This window comes from Lissotriton vulgaris, chromosome 7 (genome assembly GCF_964263255.1).
Source record: "Lissotriton vulgaris chromosome 7, aLisVul1.2, whole genome shotgun sequence".
Classification (NCBI taxonomy): domain Eukaryota; kingdom Metazoa; phylum Chordata; class Amphibia; order Caudata; family Salamandridae; genus Lissotriton; species Lissotriton vulgaris.
In genome coordinates this window covers 180,139,371-180,165,799 of record NC_141695.1, presented here as the reverse complement: position 1 = coordinate 180,165,799, position 26,429 = coordinate 180,139,371, and the positions used below count along the sequence as shown (strand labels likewise).

Sequence of the window (26,429 nt, the reverse complement as noted above, 5' to 3'; positions counted from 1 at the left end):
AGTTAGAAATTAGCATTTGAAAAAACCTTTGAAATTCTCTGAAAAAGCCATAGGTTTCATGGACATTACAGTTAGAAATTTTCATTTAAAAAACATTTGAAATTCACTGAAAAACCATAGGTTTCAGGTACGTTATAGTTAGAAATTAGCATTTAAAAAACCTTAGAAATGTACTCAAAAAAACATAGGTCTCAGGGACGTTATAGTTAGTTGGAGATTTCACTCGTATAAAACCATAGAAATTCGACTGTTATAATTAGTAGACCTAACTATAACTCATGCCCCCACAATGCACTGCTGATGACTTCACATATTACATCACTCATGACATGCTCACTGACATCACTGATGACATCTCAAATGACATCACTGATTACATCATCCATGTGATCATCTGATGCACCACCACATACCCTAATAAAACCTTTCATACACCCACTCTAAAATAAAGACCATCAATATCGAAACCATAGACAGACCAATAGCAGTTAGTACATACCTGCTCAGTGATTCATATTTCTACACACACATTCACCCACTAACCCATACAGTCACTCATACACACACTCATTCATCTACACAGCCACTGATATATTCACTCATACACCCATATAGACACTAACACAAAGAGTTACTCATACACCTGGTCAGTCATTCAAAGAAACTGTCACACACCCATTTCCTTGCTTATACAGTCATACACACAACACCGCACTTGTTTATCCAGATATTAACACATACTTACCATCTTAAACAATCACTCATAGAAACACATACTCATCCATACTCTTGCATTCACTCACTCTCACATATAGTCATTTATATACTCCAACACTCACATATACTGCTTTAAAACCTATGTAGTTACTCACACCACTGAGACATCCATTCACTCACCAACACACCCAGATACACACTTACCCACCCATACAGCTGGTTCCATATGCACTCTGGTTGTCCTTTGTTTGTGTTCACAGGATATTCACTGTTGCCTGTATCTTTATTAACAAGGTTTGCACACACTCTCACTTACGTGAACAAGGCTTGTCTCAAGCCGAAACATGTTGTAGGTGTGATTAAACACCCTCGGATTTACTTTCTGGCGTGGAGTGGCGTTTTTTCTGAGAGCGCGGATATTGGTATTTGTTTGCTGATATATATATATATATATATATATATATATATATATATATATATATATATATATATATATATATATATATATATATATATATATACATAATACCTACTGGCGGTCGCCAGTAGGTAGTTATAGTAAGGATTCTTTTTCAATGCAAAATCTCAAAATTCTATTTGGAATAACTTTGGCACCGGTTGACGAATCTGCCTGAAAATTTCCTCAAATTTGCCTCGTCAAGCTCCGGTCCTTCCCTGAAAGTTTGGGCGGGATTCGTCAAGCGGGGTCTGAGATAAAAGGGAGGTCCCAAAATGTGTTTTCCCCATGTTAATTTCCATAGGGCGGTCAAACTCAATTTTAGCCCGAACGGCTGAATGGATTTCCATCAAACATGGCAAAATAGTAGGGACTGATAGCCCGATGTGCCTTTGCTATGTCTCAAGATATGTGTTCCAGTGGATTTTGAGTAATTTAGGTTAAAAAAAAATATATATCTATAAGCGCTCCCCGGTACGCGCACCGGGCGCTAACCAGCGCGCTACGCAAGTTCGTGCGCGGAAAGCTGATTGGCACTCGTGTGTCTGTAAACATTCCAAACAGTCCGGAGCAGCCGCCATCTTGTGTCTCGGTAGGATCGAGACACAAGAGGTGGCCAAAACAAAGGGGGAAATGACCATAAGGGGGCAGGGTAGACCCCCCTGACCCCCTAAGTTTGATGTGGGGGCTATAATTTCGTTTTGCGCGGGGGGAGCGCCCGGTACGCGCACCGGGGAGCGGACTGGGGAGCGTACCGGGGAGCGTACCATGGTGAAAAAAGAATGACAGACTTTTCAAAAATTGTATGTTTATTAATTGTTCTTTTTGTTGTTTTTTTTTTTAAAGTACCAACATGTAGGTACCAATGCAGAGTCTAAAATTTAATACACACTGTCTCCTTTGTAGATATCTTGCATGTTGTTACAGAAGTTATTGTGGTATATGGAATTCATACCATAGTCTGTCAGGAAAGCAGAAACAACATGGAGGCAGAAGATGATAAAGAGATGTTAAAAACACAATGGAGATAATATAGTGGGAGAAAGGAAGTAACTATGAGCAAACTTGCTATGTAACACAAAAAAGTTGCACAGTATACTATAAGTCTCATGTTGTATCTTGAATCTTCCTGCTGCTCAGCTAGAGTGCTTGTGAAATAGAATGTTTGATGATTGGAATGTTGCTGTGCTGTGAACATTTGGTGATCAATCTGAAGAAGAATCTACGCGTGCAAATTAAAAAAAGGTACCAAAAGAAAAAGGAGTATTGGACTGGAATTAAGAAAAGAAGAAAAAGTGAAAATTCAAGGAATATTAAGGACGTTACAGGAAAAGAATCCTGAAAGGGAGCGTAAATTGGAAAACAACTCGAGGTAAATGACTTCCTATTATAAGTGTGTCTAGAGTGTTGTCTGGCAATTAACCCCATCAGTGACCCAGTCATCGGTCGCCCTGAAGCTCAGGTTTCCCAGACTCATGACTGTAATTGAGCCTCGAGGATATGGGTATGCTGACTTTGCGTGATTTTACAGTGTAAATCAAAGTATTTGATGCCAGCAGAACTGTTTAGGAGCCAGCTGAGAGTAATTCTAGAGATCAAATTCAGCTGAGGTCTTTAGTCATTTGTGAAGTTGGCTGGTTGTTCGGGGGCATTTAATCGAGCCTCGGTGAGGAAGTGAAAGGCATTTGTCAACAGTTTGACATAAAATCGAGCCTCTGTGAAGAGGGAAGGGCTGGTAGTGTTGAACTCGGGGGCAGGGAATCGAGCCTCGGTGTTTTGCTGCATTTGAACATTTTTTTGACAGAGCATGGAAACAGTGTGTGAAGGGACAATTATTTAAAATATACTCTCTGTGCGCAGTGTAGGCGAAGGGCAGCTCGACCCTGGAAGACACGTTGTGAGCAACGGAGCGCAAAGGCAGGGAAGAGCATTCAAACCCTACGTGAACACACTGTGTCTTGTGAAGCGTGTAGGCGAGTAGCAAGGAATAACTGTGTGAATTTTGGCAAGCGCGAGAGAAATCACGTTGTGAGTAATGGAGCGCAAAGGCAGGGAAGAGCATTTATCAAGGAAAAACTGTGTGAATTATAGAAAGCGCGACATACAGTTGGTTAAGGTGCGTCATTTGAAACTAAGCAATAACGCTCACCACGAGACTCCGTCCGTCATCATCCTTCGTGGACTCTTGGTGACTCATTCAGTTGCGTCATGACGTCTTCACGTATCTATTATTAAAGTGATAGCAGCAAATCGTTTTGTTGCCTAGCAACGGAGAGCATAGAGAAGAGAGGCGTGAACTGTTTACTCTTCGCGTGTAAACACCAGAGCTGTTGTTGGTTTTGTGCATCTACGGCTGATTCTATGGTAACGTTTGCCTTTAACCCTCAGACTTCAATGTACATTCGAATGTTGAGAGGGAAAGCAACAGCGCAACATTACTACAGTGCTCACTATAACAATGTTTAAACGATCTGCCTCACAGAGGGAATTCGTTTTGGAAGTATAAAATGGGCTCATATTTACAAGAACTGCAAAATAAAATGGGCTCAAAGTTACAAGAACTGCACATGGGTTTAAGAGACTGCAGCGAGTTTGTCGATTTAGAGGAAAATGTAAAGTAACCGGACTGCGAGCCCAGAAGTGGCTAGGAAAGAAAAAGTGTCCCAGAACTGGAAATGCAACTGGAAAACATGAATGTCGTCAGAAGTTTATATTTGCGTTTAAGGTCTAAGGTTCATGTGTTTGTGTTGTGTCTTACAAAGAGTGTTAAGGGGGCTTTGTGACATATGGTGACCCCTTGATTGTGTTGCTTGATTTACTAAGAGCTGTTCCACACTAGTGGTGTGTGTGAGTTGGCGTCAGGGTGGTTAGGCCACTCATTACCTCATGTAGGAGATGGTTATGCTGTATATGATCACTCCTTGCTTGTGTTGTTTGATTTACCTAAGAGCTGTTCCACACTGGTAGTGTGTGTGAGTTGGCGTCAGGGTTGTTAGGCCACTCATTAGCTCATGTAGGAGATGGTTATGCTGTATATGATCACTCCTTGGTTGTGTTGTTTGATTTACTAAGAGCTGTTCCACACTGGTAGTGTGTGTGAGTTGGCGTCAGGGTTGTTAGGCCACTCATTAGCTCATGTAGGAGATGGTTATGCTGTATATGAGCACCCCTTGGTTGTGTTGTTTTATTTACTAAGAGCTGTTCCACACTGATGGTGTGTGTGAGTTGGCATCAGGGTTGTTAGGCCACTCATTAGCTCATGTAGGAGATGGTTATGCTGTATATGATCACTCCTTGGTTGTGTTGTTCGATTTACTAAGGGCTGTCCCACACTGGTAGTGTGTGTGAGTTGGCGTCAGGGTTGTTAGGCCACTCATTAGCTCATGTAGGAGATGGGTGATTATTTCGCCAAGTGTTGTTTCACGACAGATGTTGTGTGTGAGTTGGTGTGCAGTGGCAAGTCCACGCATCAATTCCTTTATGAGGTCAAAAGAGCTGTTTCACGACAAATGTTGTGTGTGAGTTGGTGTGAAGTTCGCCGATCATTAGCTCGTGTAAGAGTTGGTTATGCTGTATATTGCCACTCATTATTTTGTTTAGGGCGAGAATGAGTTATGTGAGTGCTTGTTCTTAGTCTGTGGTGTGCGCGTTGTTTCCTGATATTGGTTGAGTTAAGTTTGTTCCTTTGTGTCTTGCTTGTTATACTTGTCTGGCCAACTTGTATAATTAGTGGCATAAGGATGTAGGATGAAGATGGTTGTTTATTTCGGGAATCCTGTTTAGACTGTGGCGTGCGGGATGTGTTAAAATATTTTGTTTTGTGTTGTCCATTTGTACTTTGGTGCATTGTTTTAATATCTTTGACAATGTGTACTTAAGTGCATTTTATTGACAACCATTTTATTGCTTGATGCAATTGTACCCATAATGAAGGGAGATATGTTGTATCTTGAATCTTCATGCTGCTCAGCTAGAGTGCTTGTGAAATAGAATGTTTGATGATTGGAATGTTGCTGTGCTGTGAATGTCAGTTGAGTGAGGGCTGAGCAGCAGGACAGCTGCTCCTGATGGGGTTAACTTTATAACTTAACATCTTAATTAATAAAGTAACCTAAGAACCTACAGTTCCAGCTTCCTTTGATTACTTCATCTCACTTAATATTATAAACATTTGGAACTACTTGATGAATTACATATAAAAATGAATAATGTCTCGTACAATTTTTGATTAATAAATATAAATTTATTTTTCTGATTCTTTTTCAAAATTTAATAAAACTTCTAACAATATATTGTCTGGAATGTCCTCATTTTCATTCTGTGATTCTATTGATTCCACACACTGAACTAATTGATGGTCCAGAGACTCATCCATAAAATCAAAGTTATCATTCTCAGCAATTTTTTCTTCAGGGTTGTTGTGCAAAACAATTTCGAAAGAAATATTCTGTTCTCCTTCCATTTTGTTGCTGTAAATTGCATAAAAAATAAATATATCAGTAGAGATAGGGCACTGTTGGGTTTAAGTTTAGACAGGTACTTTTGAGTTTTTAACAGTGAAGTTATCTTTGGGCAGTGTATGGTTTCAGGCAGGAAGTAGAACTATTAAAAAGTGCCTGTGATGAAGCCTAAGTAAGTTCATAATTATACCAGAGAAGCCTAACTCAATCCATAATTACAACAGAGAAGCCTATCTCAATCTCTAACTCTTACAGAGGGACAGTATATAACTATCTGAAAGCGTTTTCAAAAATTAAATTAAAGTGTATAACATAGTTCTCCTTTCAAATTAACAACTTACCTATTTGAAAGTAGTTGAAGTTTTCTGTCAAAATTCTTTCCAAATGTACCTTAGGTAGTGTTAGTCAAAATGGCTGTGTTTCCCTCTCATTTTTTATATATATTCATGTACTTAACCAATCAAATGTCAGCACATAAAAGTACAAAATATAAGTAACATTTTAATTGGTTCAAAATTTAAACAGTTTTATATGTGTTTTTGTCATGTAATTTACCTCAGGATATTTAGACAGGGCTGCAGCCCAAATGGCTAAATAGAATACCACCAAATTTGGGTAAATGGTAGGGACTGCTATGTAATTGGGCCTATTCTATATTTGGTGTAAGTGTCTGAAGTGGTTTTTATGTAAATTACTTTCCCACATTTTTTTTGAGAGCGCTTACCGGTGCGCGCCCCGGTACGCGCACCGGCAGCTTTACGGAGGTCCTCCATTTTCTGTTTCGGTAGAATTGAGACACAAGATGGAGGACACACAACGTTGGGAATGGGTAGAAGGGGGCACGGTAGACACTTCCTGACCCTCTAGGTTTTCTGAGGGGGGTTTAGAAGGCCCATTTATGCCCCCCCCCCCAAAAAAAAAACATTTTTTAATTTTTCACGGGGTGAGCGCCCGGTGCGATTAATTTCAAATTTGTATCCAAATGAAAACATTCTTCCAGAGAATATTTTTAAAAAAATGACTGAGAAGAAATCTGGGATATGTTTGATGCCAACTCTGCAAGAATGTTCCATCTTCAACAACAAAATGTTAAAGTTAGAAAATGAAGAAATTGTGAAACTGGAAGCATATGGGTGCAATTGTTTTGTCAACAAATTTGAAAACAAAATTGGATTAATTAGAGAAAAGTATTTCTAAAACAGCTGGTTTTCAAAAGACTCTGAATGTGTGTTTAAATTGTCGTATCATTTTGGGAAGGAATTTAAATGTTGAAAGAGGTCTGGTAAATGGAGCAATGGGTTATGTTGTGGATTTTGTGAATTATAGAAATAGAGATGGAATTGAATTTTTAAAAATAAAATTTGATGGCATTGAGAAAGTACAACAAATCAGTCGTTGTTCTGCTAGATTTTTGCTTGTAAAAGACTCATATGTTCGCCGAAAACAGTTTCCTGTTTGTTTGGCATATGCGGTGACAATTCATAAATCTCAAGGTTTAAGTGTAGATAGTGGTTTGGTGAACATTGGAAGATCTGTGTTTAAAGAGGGTATGGCATATGTGGCATTATCACAGTCAGAACTTTAACAGGATTGTACTTGATGGAGTGTGATGAGACAAAGATTTGTGCAGATCTAGATTGTGTTAAAGAATACAATAGGTTAAGAAGAGAGTATGCTCCACATTTGCCTCAATATCCTCTGTTTGAAAAACGTGTGGTAGGCCGAAAAAGAAGAAATGAGAATAATTGCAGTGAGGTAGTAGCAAAAAGACAAAAAGTAGATGAAACTGTAATTCAAAACAGAAAGAAAAAGGATTCTGATGAAAATGTTGTTGGATTTCAGTTTGAAAACAGTTCTGGTGTCAACTGCTATGCTAATGTAGTGGTTAATGTTGTTTTTTTTCTTCAAACTTTACAAGAACAGATTGTTGAAAATCGGGATCAAAGATTGTGTGGTTTATTGAATTCTGTGTTTGAGAAATGTAGCAGTGATAGAGCAAAAATAGAAAGTGTAACAGAAATTCGAAATATTTTAGATATGTGTTCTGGTCAAGATAAATTTTCACAGAACATTCAGCAGGATTGTCAGGAATTTTTAATGTATATGTTCGGTGTTTTGGAAGATGAAGGTGTAGATGTAGATAATCTTTTTAGCCTTTCCTATCAATGGCAGCATGACTGCCACAACTGTAGTTCATCAAGTACTACTAGATTAGACACTGAAAGATTTATTTATTTGACTTTACCAGACTGTAAATCAGTGTCATTTAATAATCTAGTTAAAGCAGCAGATCATAATATGGTGTGTACCCAATGTAAGTGTCCAATGCTATCCACATTATTTATACAAAGGTATGGTCAGCATATCATTTTAGTTTTCCAATGATGTAGACCTGATGGAACTAAATTGACAACTTGTATCAAAAATGTTGTGGCTTCTCAGTTATCAATTTCAGGAAGAACCTTTACAACTGTAGCTTTTATTTATCATGACGGTCCTTCAACAACATCAGGACATTATACATGCTACTTAAAATGTCAAAAAGGTTGGAGTTACTGCAATGATTCTCATTTGACTTATAAACAACGTTTGCCTTATGACTTTAAAAATTCTTACCTAGTGTTTTTAAAACCAAAGTTTTAGTAAAGGTAATTGGCCTTTGAAGACGGGAGTAGTTAATAAAAGTTAGTTAGTTAGTTAGTCTAATGTTTAAAATTATTTATCTCATATAGGTACTGTAAGTGGATCTCATAGTGATATCAGTTTTATAGGAAATGTTGAACATGACTGATCAAAAAAGGGAATATGAATATTTAAAGATTGTCAAAATGTTATATGAGCTTTTCTTTGAAAACTTCGGGTAAACGGTAATTTCAGAGTTTAATTAGAGAAATTTAAAAAAATACTCATATATCTGACACTATTTGGCCGTAAGGAAAGTGTAAGGTATGATGTTCTTAGATCTTTTTTCATAGGAAGTCGATGAAATGGAAGTTATAGAGAACAGCAGACTTTTTTTCCACCAAAAGGACCTTCGCTATCTACTATTTGGCCTCAAGGAAAAGTAAGTGAATCAAAGATTAGTGTACATATATGATATGTAGGTTTTTATGTTTTTTTTTAAACACAATCTTTTAGATTGTGGTTTTTTTTCCTGCTGTTATATCATGAAGAGTTTGAACTCACTAATGTAAGTGAAATTCAATATATTCTGAGAACAGCAAAAATAAACAATGTAACATATTGTATAATTCATTCTATAGTTTGCATTGTGTAATTTATATTGTATTCCCATTGTCTCACACTCATTTTCCTTTTTCCACCCTTATTTAGCTCTCTTTACTCACTTACACGGCCTTTCTTTCACTTTGTTTCATCGCTGTTCCTTTACTCCACTTCTTTCACAACTCCTCAATCCAATTTCAACTGTCTGCATTTCCTCTCTCCCTTGCACCACTTTTCAGCTTTCTCACATTCTCTCAGTACCACTGCTTTAGTTCTCTTCCCCTCTCTTTCCTTCTTTTGCTCCTTTACTCTTTTTCCTTTCTTCACTCATTGTACTGCAGTTCACTCAGTCCTTCCCTTTGTCTTTCTGTGTACTTACTTTCTCGCTCCTTTTTCCTCTATCGTTCTATATTAACCTCATTTCTTTCATCCTTTCACTCGGTGACTCCCCTTCACTCACTCTCAGTCATCTTCCATTCCTCTTTCTTATTAATGGATCCTCATTTAGACTCCTTTCCTTTTCACTCATTTTCCTTTTACTTTCTTCTCTTTCCTGATTTCGTTTTGGTATCTCACATTCTTTTAGTATCTTACTTATATTCAGTAATTTGTTCTCCTTCTATTTCTTTTTCCCTATTTTTTGTCTTTCTACATTACTTTATTTCTGTTTTTGTATCCTTCACTCTTGCTTTATTTCTTAGTACACTTTTTTTGATTTTTTACCTCTTGACCTGTTTCTTCTATTTTAAAATATATATTTTACTAATTATAACTTGTTTTTTCTTTTGTCTTTCACAGATACAAAGTGTAGTTTAAACATGCAAGTACGTTTTCATTAATTATATGGTAAGTGTGACTACAAAATGTAGTTTGTCATCACCCTTTGCTTTAACCTCACTACTTTTCTCTCACCCTACCTCACCCCTGTTTCCTTACTCTGCTTCCCTCACTTATTCTTATCCTCCATGTTTACTTCTCTTTTCCTTACTTTCCTACCAGATTCAACTTCATTCAGTGCCCCAGCTCATCCACACTCCCTCGCTTACCTTTTTTTCTGGTTCACTTAGTCCCTTTCTGACACTCCTTCCTTTTCTCTCTCTGTTCTTTCTCTCTGTCACTCCCCATGTCTTACCCTTATTCACTTTTATCCACCATCTTTCACTCCTCTTTACTTACACTCACTGCTATTTTCTTTCCCTCCGTCACCACTGTTCCTTTTCTCTGGTTCCGTCACTACCTGTCATTCCCCATCCTTTACTCTCCTTCCTTTTACTTTCATCACCCATTCACATTCTCCCAGAACCTCTGCTTTAGTCTTCTTCCTCTTTCTTCTCTTCTTTTGCTCCCTTATTCATTTTCCTTTTCTCCGTTACTTCCTCTCATACCTTTTCTCTGTTTTACTATCTATTACACAGTCCCTCTGTGTTTCTCCCACTAGCTCTCTTTCTCTTTACACCACTCTCTTTGTCCCCATTCCTCATGCTCACTCCTTCATTATTTTTGTTTTCTTTTTTATTTTTGGTGCGCTGACGGGACGCGCCCCGGTACGCGCACCGGGAGCGCTCCAGAGTGAAATATAAAAAAAAATGAATATGCTTTAAAGAAAAATATTATATTATTATACAATATAGGATTCAATTTTAGAAAAACATAACTTTCTAAGCTATAGACATTTGCGAAAAAAAAACCTTAGAAATTCACTAAAAAACACATAGGTATGAGGCCCTATAAAAAGTTAGGAATTAGCAGTTAAAAAACCAATGAAATCCACAGAAAAAACCATAGGTTTCACACCAGTTATAGTTAGGAATTAGCATTTAAAAATCCTATGAAATTCACTGAAAAAACCATAGGTTTCACACCAGTTATAGTTAGGAATTAGCATTTAAAAAACCTATTAAATTCACTGAAAAAACCATAGGTTTCACACCAGTTATAGTTACCTGGAAATTTTACTGACATAAAACCATTGAAATTCCGACGTTATAATTAGTTGAACTCACTATAACTTGCGCGTGTAATGCACTGCTGATGACATCACTTATTACATCACTCATGACATGGTCAGTGACATCACTCATGACATCACTGATGACACCATCCTTGTGACAGAGTGACTGACCTCCTTTCACTGTAAAGTAACCCTTGAAACACATATTCAAAAATAGAAACTAACATTTTCAAAAAAGTGGAGATACCTATACCAGTCACAACAACCAATTCAGTAATTCCACCATATATATACACATCCACTCATTCACCAACAGTTCTATATAGTCAGTCATACAGATACTCACTCATCATATATAGTGAGACACCTATACATCCGTTAACACACCGACAGTCTTCCAAAAGTTGCTCACACACTTACTCACACAAGCAAATAAACTATTGAACATCCATTTGTTTGCATATACAGCTATACACACACTACCACCTTACTTCTAAGGAAACTTACACATACTTACTCTCTTAAACAATCACTTATATAAACACATAGTTATCAAAACAAGAACTCTTTCAATCTCTCACTCTCACATATACTCACTTACATACATCAATACTCACATATACTAGATTAAAACATATGTAGTTACTGATAAAGACACTAGTAAGACAGTCATTCACTTACTAACACATACATATACATACTCATTCACCCATACAGTCCGGCACATATGCTGTCTTCAAAACACATACAAACAGTGAGTCAGTCATTGATGCATCTATGTGCTAAGTAACACCCCCACCAAATCATACAGACACTTATACTGATACTAAAAAAAACATCTAATAACCCATATACACACACATGTAGCTACTCACCAACCCATGCAGTCACTTATACACAAAGTGAAACACTGATACAAACATTTAAATATTTAAACAATACTCGCTAATATATGTATTCACTATGATACACTTAATAAGCCAGTTAACCAATCAATTTTTTTTTAAACCATTAGGACACTTATTGAAACATTTATTCTTCCATCGACCTTTACATATACATATATAAAACATGTTTATTTTTCAGAAAGACACATTCACTGGATGGTGTCATCAGTGATGTCATGAGTGATGTCACTGACCATGTCATGAGTGATGTAATATGTGATGTCATCTGCAGTGCATTACACGCGCAAGTTATAGTGAGTCTAACTAACTATAACGTGGGAATTTCAATGGTTTTATGTCAGTAAAATTTCCAGGTAACTATAACTGGTGTGAAACCTATGGTTTTTTCAGTGAATTTAATAGGTTTTTTAAATGCTAATTCCTAACTATAACTGGTGTGAAACCTATGTTTTTTTCAGTGAATATATATATATATATATATATATATATATATATATATATATATATATATATGTATAAACTATTTTTATACTTTACAGAAACACATATTCACTCGATGATGGCATCAGTGATGTCATCAGTGATGTCACTGAGCATGTCATGAGTGATGTAATATGAGACATCATCATTTATTGAAATATGATATAAATATACATTTTTTTGTGATGTCTTAGAAAAATGACAAGAACTAAGGATATATGATGTTCTCTTATTGAGCAAATGTTGATGGCATTTTCTCTATGTTCATTGACAGTGGCACGGGGGGGGTGTACAAAGCATTTAAAAAAGATTGTGGCGGACTGCAGTCCAAATGTAAACAAGGGCACTCTTTGCCCAAAACGTGTCATCAATGTGAGGAGTGAGATTAAATAACCATCTTGCCATAACTATCACCCTGGTGTCCGTTACTCCCTCTCTTCGCCGAGAGGAGGTTGCAAGAGTGTAGAGGATTTAGAGGATTTTTATATATATATATATCTATATATATATATATATATACATATATATATATACACAAGTCCACACTTCTTCCCACTCCGAAAGAACTCAAGCTTACACTGGTTCACCAGAAAAGCTCACTTTCAATTCATCCTGTATGACCGATTTCGGCGTGAATGCCTTTCTCAAATGCTGCTAAATGATGAACATATCCAGTTCCCACATTTAAAAACAGAATGTACCTCTACGATTAGTCGAGGCACTTTGACAGGCAAGGGGGGATGTCCCGAACTCAGCACTCTGAGTCCGTGAGAAGCAGTCACTCAGCGTTAGTACTCTTCCCAGTGGGCTGTGCCTGCTTCTTTCCCGTTGTCTGCCCGGATCTCACTGTGGGCAGAAAATGGCTTCTCTGGACCCTCATCCCATTTTGCACCTGGACATACACATAAGTAAGTAGCACTTCCCTGTGAAAGCACATTCCAATACCTATTGGCAGGATAGTCTTGCTGGATGCGGCGGTTCGGGGATATCCAAAAACTTTTTGGAGAACCACACTTTGCCACTGCTTCCGCAGAACTCTTAGGGATGGGTTCTCTAGTGTGCTCATGGCAACACACAAAATGTCTTCCCATTCCGAAAGAAATCGAACTCACACAGGTTCGCCAGGATAGCTCACTTTTAATTCATGCGGCGTGACGAGTTTTGGCATGATTATATTTTACCTACTGGTGGTCGCCAGTAAGTAGTTATAGTTAGGATCTATTTTACATAGGAAATCCACAACATTCTATTCCCTTGGTTCAAAATCGTGCCTTTTAGTTAAATGGTGTAAATCCGTTCAGTATTTCCTGAGAAAATCTAAAGAAAATTCATATATATATATCTATGGCCGTGCAGGATCCGCGCACCTTACCGATGACAAGCTGTATGCTAATTGCTGTCAAAACACTCCAAAGCAGGAAGTGTTGGCAGCCATATTGTCCCTCGGGAGAATCGAGGCACAAGAAAACAGTAAAACAAATGTGCAAAATGCAAAAAGGGGGCAGGGTAGAAACACCCTGACCCCCTAGGCCTGCTCAGAGGGACCCACAAGGATCCCCAGGGCAAAAATAAGCTCTTTAAAAAAAAAAAAAAAATCAGCGAGATCCACGCACCCAGAGTTAATTTCGGCTGGAAAAAAAAGCGCGGGCTCCCACGCTTTGTTGTTAATTAGACCACAGGGGGGGGGGCAAGTCCCGCGGGCAATGTATGCAATGCAAAGTTTTCTCATCTAGCTGCGTTCACAAGTTACACAATCTAACTACACGATGAGCGCAAATGAAAACAGTGGAAAAATACAATTGTAAATGCTGCAATGCACTTTTTTTCTGTTCTTCTAGCCGGATAATGACGTTCCTCTGTCTAACTTTCAAACAAATGCAAAGGCACAGATAAAAGTAAAGAATAAACAAATGGACACATTACACTCGCCGCCTTTCTCACTTCTACAGACACACATGGCCTGGCGCAATAAACCTCGCTCGCCAATCAGCTGCTCTACGCGCCGGCTGCTTCCATGTACACACTGTTCTATATAAATTACAAACAATTGAATCCTAGATTTGCGTGAAGGGCTACTGCACTTAGTGCTGTGTTTTTTTGCTAAATTGTAAACGTTTTCAGTGTGACTCAAGGACAAGGCTCATGCCTAAGTCCTACACTCTTCAATGTGTATGTGGCACCCCTAGCCAACTTAGCTAGATCTTTCGGTTTCACCCCGGTGTCGTATGCGGACGACACCCAACTCCTTTTCCCTTTCAAAACTCTCACATCTGCAATAAAAAGATCTTTTGCAGATGGGATGAGAGCCATTGCAGACTGGATGTCAACTAACTGTCTGCAGTGCAATGTAGGGAAAACGGAGGTCATGTGTTTTGGACAAGCGGCAACATATTGGTCATCTGACTGGTGGCCCGTGGAGATAGGCCCTGTCCCCACCCCCAAGAGTTCTGTCAGGAACCTGAGAGTGCTCTTTGATCAGCAACTTACTTTCAAGGGACATGTTAATCAGGTTGCTGGTACCTGCTTCCGGGCTATCGGGATGTTGAGACGAGTCTTCCCCTACATACCAGACCATCATAGAAAAACGCTTGTGCAGGCTCTGGTCATCAGCAGGGTGGACTGCTGCAATGGACTGCTCCTCGGAGCTAACGAGGAGCAGCTCAGTAAATTGCAAGTAATTCAAAACACAGCAGCAAGGATTGTCCTGAATGTTCCAGCTAGGACTCCTTCTAGTCCCCTGCTGAAGAGACTCCACTGGCTTCCAGTGAGGAAGCGAGTCCAATTTAAGACTCTATGCACGATTCACAAGAGCATGATAGGGGAGGGCCCGAAGTACTTGACTAAGATCTTTCAGCCCTACATCCCGGGGCGTTTTCTGTGCTCCAGTCATCAGCAGCTCCTGCAGATACCAAGAGTAAAAAAAACCAGACAAGGTGGCCGTGCATTAGCCTATGCCGGCCCAACACTCTGGAATTCCTTGCCCCCAGAACTCAGATCAATTTCCAGTCATCTGTGTTTTCGGAAGAACTTAAAGACGTACCTGTATCCAGATAAATAATTTACTTTTCAGTTTCTGCACCCTATATTAGTCATGCTTTCGTAACTAGCACAATCTCGTGGTACAGCAATAGCGCAGAGATACCCCTTCGGGAGTTTAGTCTGGCGCTTTATAAGAATATAAAATAAATAAATAATAAATAAACGTGTTTATAAGTTTTTGCCGGCCATTTAGCTCCCATTTCAATGTTAAGTCTTAAGATTCTTACATACAGGCAAAAGTGTGTAATGACGCTAATTGCACTGCAGGAAACACTTGTGAGGCAGTAGGAGGGAGTACATATGTTTTATTTAAGCTTATCCACTTAGCAGGAGAGTGCAGGGCGTCCGGTGCTCTCCGACGAGCTCCTATCAGTCGCGCATGCGCACTGAGCCCCAAAATGGCTGCCACGCACGCTACATCGTGACGTGGCGCCAGTAGGCTAGAACACGACTCTCATATCTCCCCCCTTTTCATACCAACAGAAAACATATTGCATGAATTATGAAGTTGGCTAATTTTCTTCTCCCAGTTCAAAGTCTCGAAAACGGGTGGGCCTCACCACCACTCTACCTGCTCGGGTACTCCTTACCGGAGTAGAGAGAACTTCCCTGGGACAGTTTTCTGCTGGGCTCACCACCTTATCCCCTTGTGTACAGGGCCTTTCTCTCCTCAGGGTCTCTCTCTCTTCTCCTGGATGTTCTCCCTCCACGGGGATGTCACTGTTTCCCAACTCCTCGTTGTTGCCACCTGCTCCAGAATTCTCTTCTTTTTCAGGGGTAGTTTCCTCATTCTCCTGTGGCCTCCGATCTTGTGATGTCCCTTCCTTATCTTCACGGGACCATTGTAGAATCTTATTACATTTTGACATGCAGTCGTGGGACCATACATTTCCATCGGTGAGCAACGCTGCTCTGTCGTATACTTCCTTTACTTGAAGGGGTTGGCTGTATTTGCAGTTCTCTTTTTTCTGCAACACAGCTAGTTTGACTCTAACCCATTCCCCTCTCTCGCTGTTTCTTTCACATTCCTTCTCCGGTTATAATGTTCTGCATATATCCTTTGGGCTTTCTCTAGATTGTGCTGCACCACCGCTGGATACCACTTGCTTGTTACGGTCTTCTCCTTCCACGCTAGGTTGTCTTTGGTGAAGGGGTCTCGCCCCCTCAGGATCTGGAATGGGCTGTACCCGGTGCTAGTGGGGGTGATGCGGTAGGCCCACATCAGGCTTTGGACCTCCTTTTCCCAATCCTTGCCCATCGTGATGGCGGCTTGTATGGATTCCATTATGAGCCTATTGAATCGCTCAACTTGACCATTACCAGCTGGGTGGTATATGGAGGTGTGTTTGACTTTGATGCCGTTCCTCTCTGCGTACTTATACCACTTCTCTGAGGTAAACTGTGGACCATTTTCGCTCAGAATGGATCTTGGAATGCCTTCTCTGAGGAAGACGAATGTGAGGAATCGGAGCACTGTTTCCGTGTCCATCTCTTCCTGTATGTGTACTTCCGGCCACTTCGAGTACCTGTCGACGAGGACACACAGATATTTCAGCGTGCCCTGGGTATCTAGTACGGGTCCCAGGATGTCTACGGACACCTCCTCCCATGGATTACTCGGGTTGGCGAACTTCCCTAAGGCAGGCCTTAGGGGAGTCAGAGGCTTGTCTGCTCTTTGACACTGGTCGCAATCCCTTACATGCCTTTCCACTTGGATGTCCACTCCTGGCCACCAGTACATTTGCTTCGTTCTCATTTTTGTCTTCACAATTCCCAGATGGCCCTCATGCAGTATCGCCAACAGGTGGGGTATTAGCGTTGTCGGGGGGACTACTTTGTCACCTCTGTACAAGAATATTCCATTGTCCCCCACCGACAGTTCCTCACGGGCCTCATAGAATTTCCTGAGTGCTGCCCATAAATGTTTCTTTTCTGGCCATCCATGTATTATACATTCTTTGACCTCTCCGATGTCCAGGTCTTCTGTCCACTACTGGTTGCTTATCACGCGTTCCTGGTCTTCCATCACGGCTACCATCTCTTCACTCTCTTCCGCCTTGCTGGGAGCTCCTTCCATTGCTGAAGCTCTACTGAGGTAGTCCGCCACCTTGTTTCTTGTTCTGGGTATGTATTCCACATCATACCTGTACTCTAGTAGTTTCAAGGTCATCTTGGCGATGCGCGGCGTGGCGCTCGCATGTCCACTCGAGGTGAGTACTTTGACCAACGGCTTGTGATCGGTCTTGAGTTGGAACCTCGTGCCCCATAGGAATTGGCAGAACTTCCCAATGGCCCACACTACCCCTAGCATCTCCTTTTCTATTACGCTAAATTTTTGTTCCGTGGAAGATAGAGACCTGGATGCGAAGCTGAGGGTCTCCATTGTTCCGTCTTTCCTCTCCTGCATGAGGACTGCTCCCAGCCCCTTTTCACTGGCGTCTGTCGTCAATACTGACCGCCCTTGTGGGTCGTATCCTTGTAGTGGTATGGCTTGGCTGATGTCATTTTTCAGGGTGTCAAATTCTTTTTGTGTCTCTTCCGTCCATGGGAATACTGTTTTGTCCCTTATGAGTTGCCTTAGGTGGTGCGTCTTGGTGGCGAAGTGTTGTACAAATTTGATGTAGTATTCCGCCATTCCTAGGAAGGATCTTACTTCTTTGCTGGTTGGGGCTAGGGCGGCGCAAATTGCTTTCACGTTTGCTCGGTTGGGCGTGATGCTGTGTTCTTCTATCTCGTGCCCCAAGTATGTGACCGACGTCATTCCGAGTCGGCACTTCTCCCATTCCACTGTTAGGCCATTGCTCTCTAGGATTCGCAGCACCATGTCCAGCTTCCTGTCGATATCCTTCAGGGACTTTCCCATTACCGAGATATCATCCTGGAAGTACTGCACTCCCTCGATGTTTTTAAATAGGCGGTGCATCAGTTTCTGAAAAACTGCCGCTGCAGAAGCTAGACCAAAGGGCATGCAGCAGAATTGGTCGCTCCAAAGGCTGTTATAAATGATGTCAGTTTCCGGCTAGCTGGGTGTAGGGCTTTCTGATGATAGGCGGAAGTGAGGTCAATGGTGGAGAACCACTTTACCCCTTTCGTCTTGGCCAACATTTCTTCGATGCACAGCAGCGGGAATTTCTCCACGATTATGCATTTGTTCAGTTCTCCAAGGTCTACACTGACACAAACCTTGCCATTAGGTTTCATTGCCACCACCAGGGGCGCCAGCCACTCGGAGCTATTTATGGCTTGATGATTCCGTTCTGCTCCATTCTGTGCAGTTCCTGCTGTACTGCTTCTCTCACGGCTATGGGTACGTTCCTTACTTTGTGGGATATAGGCATGGAGTTCTCCTTGAGGTCTATCCGATGTGTGAATTTTTCCAACTTGCCCACCTTCCCACCGAATACTTTCGGAAACTTGCTCTTCATCTTCTCGAAGTCCGGCCATCGCTCTGGGGCTTTCATTAGCACTTGCGTGTCTCCTCCAGGATGCAATTTTATTCCTAGGTCACCTTGGTCCATCTATCCTAGGACCGGTGGTCCTTTCTATGCTACGTACAATTTGCACTCTGCTCTCCGCCCTTTAAACTCGAAGGTTAGGACTCTGTACCCGACCATCGGGATGGGTTCACCAGTGTACGAGACCGGTCTTATGTTGGATGGTTCTAGTCGTGGGCCTAGGCTGGGTCTGAATTTCTCATTCCACACTGTCCTTTGGACAATGGTATACGGGGATCCTGAGTCCACTACGATTTTGATATTCACTCCTCCTATCACCATGTCACACTGCGGCTTGCGGGAGCGCCTGCAGTCAATGCCCAGTACTTGTCCTTCTACGCATAGCACGTTGTCTTCTTCGTCCGGTTCTTCTTCTTCCTCCTGCTGATCCTGCGCCACATACTTCACCGTGGGTCTTCTCATTTTGCGGCGGCATACCCTTTCGTAGTGACCCACTATGCCACAGAACATGCATTTTGCCCTGAATGCCGGACATCGTTTGTCATGGGCCGCATAGGACTGGCTTCCACACCGTTAGCACGTGGACGTGCTTTCTTTGTTCTGCTTCCTCTGCTGTCCGTTAGTCAGTCAGATACACTTTATTCGATTTGTTAAAAATCATAAAAGGCATAAAACAATTATAAACAGAAATAAAAACACATATTTCATAGATTTACAAACTCCATGCGAGGGCATTTAAGCAAAACGCGATACAAAGAGCCAGTTTATATACAATCTGGATAAAACAATTAATTGGGAGATATAAATCCACTAGAAGACACTTGTTTGGTCCTTTACCTTCTGCCTTCATGGCTTTGCACCTTCCTGGTGGTTCCTCATCATCTACTTTGTTCACCATGGGCCTCAGGGCAGGTTCTCCCTTTGCTCCGTCAGCGCACCATTTTGACAGTTCTTCTTCTTTTCACCATGGCTATCACCTCCTTGAGGGTGGCGTCTCCATTCACCCACAATTTGTCTTGTATGGTCTTATTGGTGGTGTGCATGACTATCTGGTCTTTTATGAATTCATCATGCAAAACGCCAAATTTACATGTTATCGCCAACTTCCTCAGCCGGGCAACATAGTCGTCAATGGATTCACCAGCTTCTTGTTTCCTCTGCTGGAAATTTTATCGGTCAATAGAAGTGCACACCGCTGGACGATAGTGGTTGTTCAAATCTTCTATCGCATGTCTGAATACGTCGTCATCTGCATTCGGTCTGGGCGTGGGCACAAGATTCTGAAATACCCTTATCCCTTCCAGGCCTAGGTTGTGCAGGAGTATCCTCCTCTTCCTTATACTGGGGAAGGCCTCTCCGTTCTCGTCTTCCAGGGCTTCTATGTAGTTCATGAAGTACTCTCCCCAGTCCTCCCACTTCATCAGAAGCTCTCCCGGTTTGGGCAAGAACGGGATCGGCGTTGTAAGTGAAGAGGCCTGCGCACTCATTTCGGCGCGTCTTTCTGGTTCCACCCCTGGACCCTTCGGGCTGCCGGGCACGCTTGCGCCCTCACTGTGCGCTTGGTTAGCATGGGGTCCCTCTGCGCCCCCTTCTCTGCTCCTCGCTGACTCTGCCAGGGCCTCAATAGGTTGTGGGTGCTTCACCTTGGTTGGCCGCAGCTCGGTGTCGCTTCTTCAGTCTCTTTGTCCCTTGTGTCCTGGATCACTGTGGGGTCAATACAAGACTGCCCTCACTTGTTGCCTGCTTCCCCTTGTACCTGGTGCAATTCTGTTCCTTCTGCTGTTCTCTCTATTTGGCCCCTTGCTTCTACCACGCTCTCCTGCTATACAGTGTGTGGTTTCTCCTTGCCTCTCCTGTAGCTCTTCTTGGTGGCCCACTGGTCTATGTGTGTTCCCCTCTTTTCCTGTGCTGGGTACTTCTTTCGTGTCCTTAGCTCGTTTTTTTTTTTTTTACTTTGGGCTCCCAGCCTCTTCACCACTGTAATGAAGCTAATTGCACTGCAGGAATCACTTGTGAGACAGTAGGAGGGAGTACATATGTTTTATTTAAGCTTATCCACTTAGCAGGAGAGCGCTGGGCGTCCGGTGCTTTCCGACAATCTCCTATCAGTCGCGCATGAGACTGAGCCCCAAAATGGCCGCCACGCAGGCTACGTCATGACATAGCGTCAGTAGGCTAGAACGCGACTCTATAAAGTGTTGTAATATTCACTTGAAACATGAGCAAACATCAGGGGTTACCGGATCAGCATAAACCCTCGGGTGTTGCCAAACCAACTTGCTACTATCTCCTCTTTCGCTGGGGCATTAAACCTACAACCAGGGGCTGACTGAGTAACCAACCCCGATGACTTCCACAGAGCTACAGCAGTGAGCTTGACTGTTACACGCAATTTTCTTCAGTGCTTCTCCTGGGCAGCAAATCATACAATTATTCTTACAATGATTCTGTTAATAGAATAAAAGGAATGACGCTGAGCATGCCATGTGTATGAGAAATCTTTAGTGCTGGCGCAAACATACATATACCAGGGCTGAAATGAAAGTCTTGGCACTTTGAGGATAGCTAAGCTATGCAGCCTGTTTAGCGAGCTTTCAGGCTGACCATGTGTTTCCCCTCGCTGGAGCAACAGCTGTGAGCCCAATGGAGACGCTCCATCACTTTCGATCTCAGTTCCACAACACATCACCAGCTTTGCTGTTTTGCAATATAAGTAAATGTACCCCTCTTCCTAGTACTGGGTGGCTGCTTATGCCCCTGAATGAGGATATGAGGAGACTGACTGGTACTTTAGTGAGGGGCAGAAGCTTCTTTACATGTACCCCACACAGAAGAGTTGAAGGATTTTGTCCAGGTGTGACATGCTCAGCCTTTGCTAACTGGAGGCCCTTCTCTTTCCCATGAGTTAGTGTTCTGAGGAGGTCGAGTGCAGTGTCAAATGTGTATTCAACACAAGACAGTGGTGACCTGCACAGGGAAAGGCCTATCCAGCATTGCTTTAAACCTTGGGCTTTCTCCTTGGTGGCTCATAACAGTTTTACCCTTGCATGGTTTCTGTTTGCAGCATATATGAAGCCTAAACACCAGTAACTGTGTTAAAATACTGATCTTGGCCGACCCACTGGCTGCATTCAATGCCACCGCCCTCCCCTCCACCTTGGTGGTAAAGTTCAGTCAAGGATCTGGATACTATATCTTAAAAGGGTGTATTGTTAGGTCTTGCCTAAATGTAACTATCGCTGTCTTACTAGACTTTTAAAAAATAAATAAAAGTGAATGCTTATACACATACATGAGTTTTGGGTCAGCCCTCTTCATCCATTGGTATCAGCAACTATCATTCACATTTGCTTCTACCCATCACTGCATACAGAATGGCTCTTGCGCTGCTGCACTGTGAAGTGCTCTTCAATGCCATGACTGGTTGGACAATATTTATTACCAATGTTTGTCCTGATTTTTTGTAATCCTTGGTATTTACTTTATGTCTTCAGATTACAGAAATTCAAAGGCAACAGTACATTTTTTTGCAAATAACAATATTAATAATTTTTGCAAATAATATTTTTGATGTGCATTAAAACTGAACATAGGTATAGCAGTTCTAACTACACATGCCTATTAGGAATCAGCTGTAATGTTTCAATTAAAATTACAAGCGAGAGTACTGGGCTCAAAAATGCAGCACTGAGGTCTCTCCTGATAACAGGTGAGTAAATCAGAATTCATAGTTAGCCTGATTTTAGAGGAATATTTGTAAGTTTAAAAAATCGACACTTAGAAACGTATCCAGCAAAAAGCAGGCAATGATATCCTATGGAAGGAAATTCAAATTACTGGTAAGTACGGTTAGAATTACTTTTCAGGATCAGTACTGGGCTCAAAGATGCAGCACTGAGGTCTCTCCTGATAACAGGTGAGTAAATCGGAATTCATAGTTCGGCTGATTTTAGAGGAGTATTTTAAAGTTCCGAAACTCGACACTTGGAAGAGTTTCCAAATTAAACCAGTCAATGTTAGCCTATGGAAGGAAATTCGAGTTACTGATAAGTACGGTTAGAATTACTTTTCAGGATCAGTACTGGGCTCAAAGATGCAGCACTGAGGTCTCTCATGATAACAGGTGAGTAAATGGGAATTCGTAGTTCGCTTGATTTTAGAGGGATATTTTATAGTTCCAAAAATCGACAGAAACTTTTTCAGCAAAAAGCAGGCAATGAAGTTGAAGTTGAAGTTGAAATGATTTGTAAAGCGCTCGGCCACCAAGCGGTTTCTTGGCGCTATGGGCTGACAAAACGGGGGGGAGCACCGGGAAGTTACAGCAATGGGTAGGCTTGAGTGAAGAGATGAGTTTTTAGGGCTTTACAAAAGTCTAGATAGACCGTCATGGACCTGATAAAATGAGGAAGGATGTTCCAAAAGCGAGGGGCAGGGATGGAGAACCTCATGCCACCCAGCTTAGACCTCCGAAAGCGAGGGACATTCAGAAGAGCCTGAGTAGAGGAACGAAGGGTGCGGCTTGGAAGGTAGGGGGAAATCATGGAGTTAATGAAAACTGGGGCCGAGCCAGCAAGAGCCATGATAATTAGGCAACCCATCTTAAATAGGGATCTCTGCAGGATGGGAAGCCAATGAAGAGACTTAAGCAGGGGAGTGGTGCAATGAAACTTGGGAAGCCGGTAAATGAGGCGTGCGGCTTGGTTCTCTATTGATTGTAGGCGCCGAAGTTCATAGGCCGGGATGCCTACGTACAGACCATTTCCATAATCCAAGCGAGAAGTGATCATGGCCAGGATGATGAGGTTAAGGGCATCACGTGAAAAGAAGTGGGAGATCTTTCGTATGACTCTGAGGGACAGGAAACAGGTTGAAACGACAGAGCTGATCTGGGGACGCATGGAAAGGTCTTGACTGATTTTAATGCCCGGGGCTTTAACAGAAGCACACGGCGCCGGTGGGGGACCAAGGGCAAGTGGCTAGAAGGCGGGGGTCCAAGGCCTAGAGGAGCCGCAAGTTAGGACCAGCTCCGTCTTGTCAGGATTAAGTTTTAGATGGTTATAGTTCATCCAGTCATAGATAAAGACAAGAGTGGTCTGAAATTTGGGAATAGAGTCAGGAGAAGAGGAAAGATTAAAGACAAGCTGGAGGTCATCGGCGTAGTTGAAGACGGAGACCTCCATGTTTTGCAAAGAGACTATGAGGGGATAGATATAAAGATTAAAAAGAAGGGGAGAGAGAGAAGAGCCCTGGGGAAACCCACAGGAAACCGGACAAGTGGGGGCAATAAAGCCTTCCAATTGGACCGCCTGCGTCCGGCCCTGAAGGAAAGAGGCGAGCCAGGCCAGTGCACTCCCCCGGATGCCCGCTGCTCCAACACGGTCGAGAAGAATGGAATGGTCGACCGTGTCGAAAGCAGCGGACAAATCGAGGAGGACCAAGGCCTGGGGAGCATTGGTGTCGGCACTTCTCCTGAGCTCATCTAGGATGGAAAGGACCACAGATTCCGTCGAGTGGGCAGGACGAAAGCCGGCTTGGTGGGAGGCCAGAAGGTGGTTGTCCTCGATGAAAGCATGACTCTCAAGGGCCTTACCCAAGAAAGGGAGCAAGGAGATAGGCCTGAAGTTAGCCAGAAGAGTGGGTTCAGCCCCTGGTTTTTTAAAATGGGGATGACTGTGGCTGATTTAAGGGAAGCTGGAACCATTTCCTGGATGATAGAAGTATTGAGAAGGGTTATGGGAGGGTCGGGACAGCTGGAGAACACTTCCCTCAGAATGTGAGCAGTCGGAGGGGGAGCCTGACATAACCTTCTTTAGCAGAGTAAGAAAGGCCTCTTTGGAGATCAGGGGGAGTTGATCAAGAAAGATAGACGTAGGAGGCAGAGAGGGAAAATAGAAGGAGAGGGATGGCAGGGGGATATTGCGCTTGATGGTGGCAATCTTCTCAATGAAATAGCCATTGAGGGAATTGCAGAGAGATTGAGAGGGAGCAGGTTTAGAATTGACTCTATCGGACGCAGCTAGGTTGTGTTCAATGGAGAAGATCTCCTTGGGCTTGTTTGCCGCAAGTAGAATCTTCAGGGAGAAATATTCAGTTTTGGCTGACAAAATGGCTTTTTTGTAGTCACGAAGAAGGGCCGAGTATTGAGCCTTCAGAATAGGGCAGTAACTGCGCCTCCAGCGCCGTTCAGCCTGTCTAAGTGCCAATTCGAGGACTTTTAGGTCATTGGTGAACCATATATTGGCCTCATGAGCCGGCACATCCTAACCAGTTTAAGGGGAGCAACAGAATCACAGGAGGCGGAGAGCCAGCTTTTGATGGTGGCCACCTGGAGGTCAAGAGGAACATTGACCATGCAGGGGGGCGAGGCTGCCAGGGAAGAACTGAGTGCTTCGAGGTCTACATGATTCCAATTCCGAGCCCAAACGTTCTTGGACGGGGGGGCTTGTTGGTAGCCCCAAGGTCAAGGGAGAAAGAAAGCAAGGAATGATCGGACCATGAACAAGGGAGAACTGAGGGGGAAAGAATAAGTAAATTTGGCTGACCAGATCTGGTCCAGAATGTGACCATGCGTATGAGTGGGGAGATGGATGTGAGAGGTAAAGTTAAGGCATTGAAGAGTTTCAGAGAAGTCTTTAGAAGTCTGATCCTTCCTAGGATCACCGGGCCAATAATTCAATTCGCCCAAAAGCAGGACGGAGGAGTTGTTGACCACCAGAGTGGCCAATAGTTCCTGTAGAGCTGGGATAAAGTGAGACATGGCTTGGGGTGGACAATAAAAGAGCGCGCAGGTGAAGGGAGCCGCAAGGTTAACAGAGCTGACAACTAGGAAATCAACTGCCGTAATGGAAGGGTAAGAGAGGAGCTGAAACTGAAGATTGGAGCAGGCAATCGCGGCCACTCCCCCTCCGGCCTTCCCGTCGGGGCGGACGACTCGGAGAGCATAATAAGAGTCGGGGAGTGCCACTAAGACATCAGGCAGTGAGTCTGAGGAAAACATGTCTCAGTGATTAACAAGAGGTCGGGTTTGACAGTTTCAGAAAATTAAACAGTTCCAATTGGTGCTTAACCGCTGAGCTGGTGTTAAGGAGGTCAGCTGTGGCCACGGCAGGAGGACAGAAGGGAGACTGAAAGGGCAGCCCGGGGAGAGCAGTGGGCAACAGGGAAGGCTGGGGTTTAGGGAGGGGGGAAGAAAAGGAAGTGTAGGCGGGCGCTGATATACCAAGCTTCCCAATGTGTTCCAGAGTAGGAACACTGAGGGGCCAATCGCCCTGATAAGCAAGGAGCTGAGAAGAGGAGTAAATCAGAAAAAGGGCATGGTGCTGATTCCGGGTCCCGGTCAGCCACGGACGGGCGCAGACGGGCTTGCCTTTGGCACGCCCGCTGCGCGCGTCCGCTGCGCGGCCGGGAAGAAGAGGTCATGATATGCTGGCAGGAGGTAGGAGTGGGCGTGCAACTGCACCGGCAACTCCAGTCTACCCTCAATATGGCCGATGTTCTCGCCGTTCCCCGCTACAGCGCCTGATCGGCTGAGCGGAAGGAGCGGACTGTGCTGAGGAAGGGAGGGTAGTGAGGAGGAAACTGTCCAAGTGATAGGTTTTAAAAAAGAACCACAAGTGAATATTGAATTTTAAAAAGGAGGCAATCAGTGCTCCCGGCTTCCGCCTCAGGAGTTTAGAGAGATGATGTAAATATGCGCGCGACGCAATGATATCCTATAGAAGGAATTTCAAGCTACGG

General features: G+C 42.7%; 1 pseudogene; it reads right to left on the bottom strand.

The window, feature by feature from the left end:
* The window catches only part of LOC147701138 (uncharacterized), a 70,431-nt pseudogene extending 54,325 nt beyond the window's left edge, over nt 1-16,106 (bottom strand).
* Nucleotides 16,107-26,429: the final 10,323 nt, after the last annotated feature.